This window comes from Rousettus aegyptiacus, unplaced genomic scaffold (assembly GCF_014176215.1).
Source record: "Rousettus aegyptiacus isolate mRouAeg1 unplaced genomic scaffold, mRouAeg1.p scaffold_m13_p_1, whole genome shotgun sequence".
NCBI classification, from domain to species: Eukaryota; Metazoa; Chordata; class Mammalia; order Chiroptera; family Pteropodidae; genus Rousettus; species Rousettus aegyptiacus.
This window is the reverse complement of record NW_023416284.1, coordinates 68,186,859-68,194,805: the sequence shown is the minus strand read 5'-3', so window position 1 is coordinate 68,194,805 and position 7,947 is coordinate 68,186,859. Positions and strand designations below refer to the sequence as shown.

At 36.5% G+C, this 7,947-nt stretch overlaps 1 pseudogene; it reads right to left on the bottom strand.

Moving 5' to 3' along the window:
- Positions 1-1,257: 1,257 nt before the first annotated feature.
- On the bottom strand, positions 1,258-4,329 carry LOC107519980 (annotated as a pseudogene).
- Positions 4,330-7,947: the final 3,618 nt, after the last annotated feature.

Below are 7,947 nucleotides of genomic sequence, written 5' to 3'. Positions count from 1 at the left end.
TTTCCAAATGGCAGAAGAGGAGTCAATTGAAGGCAGAATTAGGAGCCAACATTATGACTGGAACAGTTTTAAAAATCCTGTTGGTTGTCTTTTTGTGCTATTACAATATCTGTCTGAAAATTAGACTCAATTCTTTGGTGATAGCACCAACTAATTTTTAAAGTTCAGAATCAATTTCAAATAAGTAGACTTCCTTGTATCATTTTATTACCAACTAATCGCTGGGTTCCAGTGGAATGACAGAATAATAGGTATTGACTAACAAGTAGAAGTCTCATATTAAAGTGCTGACTGTCACTAATTAATTCTGAAATTCTGTGTTTAGTAATTGCCTTTTTTATGTTTTGTTTAAAAATACATAATAAAGAAGTGGATTGATTTTCAAGAGTTATATTCCAGTTTTATTTTGAATCAAATACATACCACATTTGGTGAGTTTGAGGTATAGGAAAAGATGAAGGAAAGACCTGGACCCTAAAAGCACAGGGAATTCAAGTTTCTGGAGGATATCTTGAGGTTCCTAGAACCCCAATGCAGGAAAAAGTTAAAAGATTAAATAAAACACTCTTTGGCAAATAAACATTTCTTATTCAGAATTTTTCTCAAAACTGAACATGCCCACATTTTTTACCTCAGCCAGGATGAACTGTTTGACTCAGTTTACATTTCTGATATAAAACTCTATGCAATAAAAGTTGCGGTTTTTCTGTTTAAGGTACATATTATAAAGTGCCCACATGCAGTAAGTATAGAAAACTCATACAGAGTCTCTGGTCTCAAAGGATTTCTATTTGTATTACATGGCCCTTTTTATTTTCATAGGTTGGTTTAATAAAAATTGCTTAGGCATTTAAATGATAGCCTTAAAATGTGGGGGTGTGGAGAATGAGAACACTTGACCTCTCTCCATAAAACTGAATTGCTCTTTATGTTTAAAGTTTTGACGAGGGGGAGAGAGAGAGAGAGAGAGAGAGAGAAAGAGAGGTGGGGCGGAGGGGATAAAGAGGAAGAGGAGGAAGGGAAGGGGAGAGACAGAGAGAGAGGGAGAGAGAGAGAATAGGAATATCCCTATTTGGTAATGAGTATCCATTAAAAGGACAGTACATTACTTTTCATATTCCTACTTCACATTCCTGTTTTAAAGATTTGTGAGGAAAGTGCTGTGTGAACTCTAGAGTTAAGAGGCTGGAGGCAAGTAGTTTTGATGATATTTTAAGGGGCACGCAATGGTGTGCATAGTCTGAAGCTTAATTAGTTTTAATTAAATCCAAAACATACTGAATAGCTGCTATGTGTCTGGCACTGTGCTGTTGTCTGAAGTGCTGTAAAGGAGAAATAAGAGTCATTGCAGCTTAAAGATGAAAAGAAACTTAGAGTGATTGATTTCCTGCTTAACACTCAGTTAAAAAGTTACTAATGCATTGTTTTAACTTGCCAATCACTGTCACCTTCTTATTTCAGAGAAGTAGTGTGATACAGTAAAAAGATGGTTGTATTTAGACTCAAAAGTCCCGGGTTTGAGTCCTGCCTTGAACCTATTAAATGGATATCTGATGATTCTCCCCTCTGCCTTTCTGGGTTATTTAGAGCGGCCAATGAGACAGTATATATACCAGCTTCTTGAAAAACAGAAAAAACTATTGTATGGTAAAACTCCTGTTATGGGCTTAATCTTGTCCTCCCCAAGTTCATATGTTCAAGTTTTAATCTCCATATCAATTCAGAAGGTTAATGTTTTGGAAATAGGCTCTTATTATTATTATTTTTTTCATTTGAGGTATATAATGACATATAACATTAAATTAGTTTTAGGTATACAACATAATGATTTGATATTTGTATATATTGTAAAATAATCACTACAATGAAGTATGTTAACTGACATATCACCATACATAATTACATTTTTCCCCCTTCGAATGAGAACTTTTAAGATATATTCTCTTAGCAACTTTCAAATATGCAGTACAGGATTAATTATAGTCACCATGCTATACATTATGTCCCCATGACTTATTTATTTTATAACTGGAAATTTATACCTTTAAAGAGATAATTAAGTTAAAATCAATTCATGAGGGTGGGCCCTAATTCAATATTACTGCTGTCATTTTAAGAAGATGAAATTGGATATAGATATGCACAGAGGGAAGATCTTTTGAAGACATAGGGAGAAGGCAGCCATCTACAAACCACGGAGAGGGCCCTCAGAAGAAAATAACCCTGCTGACACTTTGATCTTGGACTTTATTACATGATCCTTTGTTATTACGTGATACTTTGTTATTACAGCTCTAGCAAACTAATACAACACTTTTTAGTACTATGATTTTACACATGCAGTATTTGAGAGTGAAGAACTCAATCGTGCAATATCTGCCCTCAAGGACTTATCTCGTAGGGTGTAATGAAACATACATATGGAAAATAACTAGCATGGAACTGAGTGCCCAAATTTGTAATAATTACATTTGGTGCCATTAGCATTTAGGAACCTTCTTCCACTTTTATCTTAGTGGCTTTTGCCAACCTTAGATTCTTCATCCAATATTAAACTAATGGTTTCATCTTTCAGAATCACCGTTCATGCTCTAAGTAGGGGGAAATGAATACTATACTCTAGGAACTAAGTCAGGTATTATTCACTCATTCATTCAAGAAATATTTAACAAGTTAGATAACATACTTTTCTTTTTTTTTAAGTTTATTGGGGTAACATTGGTTAATATAATTATATAAATTTCAGGTGTACATTATAATTTGACATCTGTATATCATATTGTGTGTTTACCACCCAAAGTCCAGCGAAGAAGCTGTTTTTTGACATAACCGTTATCCCATGTGCCTACTTGTACTGCTTCCATTGGCTCACCCGTTCAAGTCCACACTCACAAGTTGACCTAAATTTGAATATTCTGCTTGAACTTTAACTAGTGTTTCCTGAAGATCAAAACCAGAATTCTGGGCAGGAACCTTGGGAATAATGAGCAATGCATCAGCAAATGCTTGAACTCTAAGTTGGGCCCTGCCCTTTAGCCTGGGCTTACATTTATTTAATTAGGGCTTCTGCCATTGCCGCTTTCACTGCAACAAACGCTGGAACTACATAGCCATCATCAACAGCATTTTAAATAGCCCTCAAGCCATCTCTTATTGCATCTTTGCTTTGAGCGAGTGTGTGCTTATTTTGTCTTTTGACTAATAATATGATAATGCGAAAATTGTTATATTTCTCGACAAAGGTTAACTTCTCTCCTCCCAATGTGGACTCTTAGACAAGTCCTGCATGTCCCAAACAATCAAGATATAAGTCATCAAAGGGATTTGGAGCTACCCCACCACAAGCATATTTCTACTTTTAGCTTTGCATAGAGCTACTATGCCTTCTTTTGCAAGAGCATTCAAGAAAAATGGGTCAATTCCTTTTTGATAAGTAATAACAAATCCTTTACTTAAGTCACCACAGACTTTCTTTTTCAGTTCTATTATTGTCTTAACTCTATCTTCAATGCATTTTCTTTTAGCTTTCGCTAGTTTCTCTCTTCTGTGTTCTTGTAAAAGAAGCCAAAATTCACTTCTTTTTTTTATTATTATTATTATTCTAATGACACATTGCACATGAGGAAAGATGCATCCTCTACTTTTTTTTTTTTTCCACATCAGGATGCTATACCCCTGGTCCAAAACAAGACCTCTGATTAAGCTCATGTCAGTTTTAGATTTACATTTCATCTCCGTGATCTCAACCATGAAGAGATCAATAGCGTCATCTTGTTTTTTAAATGCCAAAATGGAGTCAGCTACAGTCTCTGTTAAGAAATAAGTTCACAATAAACTTTAATACATATAGATGTTCTGGCCATATCTATGAATGTTTCCCTGTCAATCTCTTTACTTACTTTGACTTGTTCCAAAAACTGAAGTGCCTTTTCCTTTGCAACTTCAAATCCTTCTGTTATTATTCTGGGTCGTAGACCAATTGGGAATGTTCTTCATAGTATTCAGTTAGGTCTAAAGTAAGTGAATTAAGGATGGACTTCATTTGTCCTTCTAGCATGGAAACACTACCTAATCATTTTCCATTTGTGTTGTTTCACTTCAGTTGCGCTAGAATTCACAGGAGCCCCTCAAAAAACTTCTACATGGAGTCTGTGACCCCCAACAGCACCATGTAGTTGTTTTTCATTCTGCTGTACAATGTGCTGGAGAAACCCTGGGCTGGGTATTCAGGTGTTCATCTACCACACAATAGTGTGAGTACTTGTTCCCTGCACGTCCCCCACCATACCTGCTTGGGGGGTGGGCAGTGTGCCTGGACCTCTGGGACATGCTTTGTCTATTTTTATTTTTTATAATCATGTTTTATTTTTAAATTGCAGTTGGCATACGGTACTGTATTAGTTTCACGTGTACAATAGTGATTAGACATTTACATAACTTACAAAGTGATCACCCTGATAAATCTAATACCCTTCTGACACCATGCATAGTTATTACAATATTAATGACTATATCCCTTATGCTCTACTTTACATCCCTGTGACTGTTTTCTAACTACTAACTTGTCCTCCTTAATCCCTTCCCCTTTTTCACTCACCACTCCCAACATCCCTCCCATCTAGCAACCATCAAAATGTTCTCTGTTTCTATGAGTTTATTTCTGTTTTGTTTGTTTTATTCTTTAGAATCCATACATAAATGTAATTGTATGGCATTTGTCTTTCTCTGTCTGACTTGCTCTGCTCAGCATAATACCCTCTACGTCCATCTATGTTGCTGCAGATGTCAAGATTTTATTATTTTTTAATGGATGAGTAATATTGGATTGTATATATGTACCACCTCTTCTAAATGCATGGGGTCCTTGATGGGATGGGATTCACCCCAAAGTATTTGAAGTGGGAGAGGACTGGCTGATCCCAATATCAGTACAGCTATACTTTATAACTCTTGCGGAAGGAATTGAGGAGCCTATGGTTTGCAAACACTGTGCCTCATGTGCTAACTTTAGCTCAACAATGTCATTTCTTGGGTTTTTAGTTATATTATCTTCCAAACCAGTTCTTTAGCCTATGTCCTTATTTTTAATTGCATCACATCTCTTGTTCATGGAGTCTGTGAATCCTGGTGTCATTTTTATATTTCTCTTCTTTTCCCTCTGCTCTTGCATGTTCTGTTTCCTATCAGCAATATCACTAAGCCTTAACCATTTTTCATGTTTGGTGTTGTTTAAAAGAGTTGCTGTGGACTCTACTCAGGTTCTCAATTTCATTCTCCTGCTGTTCAGGTTAAGCAGTTTTGCCTATATGAATAGTCTGATTCAAACTAACTGTTCTGTGTGCTATAAGCTCCCCAAACAGACCCTGGGCTCCCCAATCTGTGCTGTGTACTTGCTTATCCAATGTGACGCAAGCTTCAATTGCTTATCTCAGACACCAGTTCCTCCACCAAGCCATTCTGAGCTATCTGGAAATAATCTCTCCTCTGAGCTTTTGTAGTTACTGCTTGCAACTTACTTATAGCATGATTTTTATACTATCCCTTATCCAAGAAATTAATTTTTAAACTTGAGTCTGTGTTTGATAAATATAAAATCTCATCCTTTTCTCAAATATTCTTTGGTATTTCAAAACATACTAAATATTGTGATTTAAAATAGATTATGGGAATTATAATATTGAGTATTCTTTTTTAGAATATGCGTGTTCCTCTCAAGGCTCTGGTATGTTTTCTGCTCACTTCACTCTTTTTCTAAGTGCCCTTTATTGAGGTTTACTGATTTAAATGTCTTATCTTAGACTTTGGATGGTGGAGACTGTGTCCACTAGTTCTCCATTTCCCCCTAATATCTAATGTATAATTAGTGTTCAATAAGTATTAGTTTTGGTTAATAGGGAAAACTGGTTAAAGCATAAAAAGTCGAACACATATGAAAACTAAACAGTTAACCAGGCACTGAACTACAGTCAACCGAATAAACTGAACTGTCAAGATCTCACTTACAGAACACATGGGTTTATGATTATGAGAACAGAAAATGTGGCTATATTTCACACTGCAGAGGGAGGGGTAAATGTTATGTATGCCACAGGCGCAGGGCTCCTAGACATGTTTCTCTCTTTTTCTTCCTGTGCATGGATTTTTATTTTGGCAAAATGAAACAGAGAGCTAGTAAACTCCCATCTCCTTTGTCTTTATAAATAAAATTACTGGGTTGGCCTTGCAGTCAGGGCCTCTCTGAAGTGCCCGCCCGCTCGGTTTGAGGGAACAGCATTATATCTGAGCCTTAGCAGAATGGAAACCCTGAGCAACTCATTGATTTCTTTCTTTGTCACCATCCACTTGCAATATCTCTGTTGGAAAAAAGAGGCCACAGTGCTAGAATAAAATCGGTCACTTATTTTCTTGGGTGGCTTAAGGCTAAATAAATAAAGAAATAATTTAAATGGAGGAAAGCTATGTACTTTCAATACCATCTTATAAAAGAATATCTATAGAAACAGTAGATTAAGTGGTTAACACAGGCTGGGGGAGGGAGTGGGGAGTCACTGTAAATGGTATAATGTTTCTTTTTAGGATGATTGAAATGTTTTAAAATTAGATTGATGGTGGTTGTACATTTGCACAGTTGAATTAGGCAATTAAAATGGGTGAATTTTACTGTATTTAAAATAGACCTCAATACAATTGTTTAAAAAATGAGTAGAATGATGTGAGGGAGGGAAACAGTGTGGCATCTGGGGGGCCTCTCTGCACAGTGGAGCCATAGTTAGGCAGGAGTGTGGCCAGGGCCAATTGTGAGGCCCACATTTGTAGGACGATGCCAAAGATAGTGGCTCAGCAATCACCCTGACAGGCAAGCATTCATCAAATAACAGCAAGCATCAAGCATGATATGATTCCCTGCTGTTGGTATGGTTATATCGATTTTAGTTTTTAATTTTGTTTTTGTTTTTGTTTTTTTTCCACCTTCTTACTACTAAAGCATAAACACCTGTGTTTTTCAGTTGCCTTTTCTGAAGGAAAAAACAAGGGTTTTGTTAATTTCTCTATTTGGAGTCCTCGATGATCAACACCTCTCACTGGCTGAACCAAACACAAACCTGAAACAATGCTGGAAGCATCAGAAAAGATCTGTAATATGTGTTTTCTGTGGACTCACTTGTGTATCTCCAAAAGCTCTGCTCCCCAATATGATATATCTGAAGATAAGATCCCGAGGAGGTAAGATTCAATGAGTTCATGAAGTGAGACCCTAGTCTGAATCCCCTGCCCCATTCCCCCCTATATGGGGACACAGTATAAAGGAGAGAAGAAGATAAAAAGAGTTCTCAGCAGGAACCAAATCAGCTAGTACCTTAATCTTCGATTTCCTAGCTCCCAGAACTGAGAGAAATGAATTTCATTTTTTAAGCCACCAAATCTGTGGTATTTTGTTATGGTAGCCTGGGTTGACTAACAGCGTCTTTCCAGAAAGAACCATGTCCATGTGTTGAGGGTGTTAATTTCTCTATAATAGTAGATGTTCTGAAATATTCGATCCGTTTTGTTATTATTGTTACAGAAATAAGAACAGGGTCATTTTTCTTTTGTCTTGTGACCTCTTCTCCCCCATTCTCCCTTGAGCTTTTCGTATACTTTAACAATAGTAGGGTGGATTGCCCACAGTAGAAAGCATACATTTAATATAATTTTTAGTAAAATTTCTTAGAAATATTCGTTCACAGTCTTTCCGTCCATTGACCCCGCGCCTCTACACACTCAAGCAATAAATGTGATTTGATTTTACTTCCTTACATGCTTCTTGAATCTGTGCCCTCTCTTGCCTCGTTCCTTGTGCCTTTAATTATGTCAACGTCATCTCTCACATGAGTTTTTATAATTACCTCCAAAATCTCCTTTAGCTATATATTTGCTTGTCAATGGCTACTTATTGCTCTTATATTA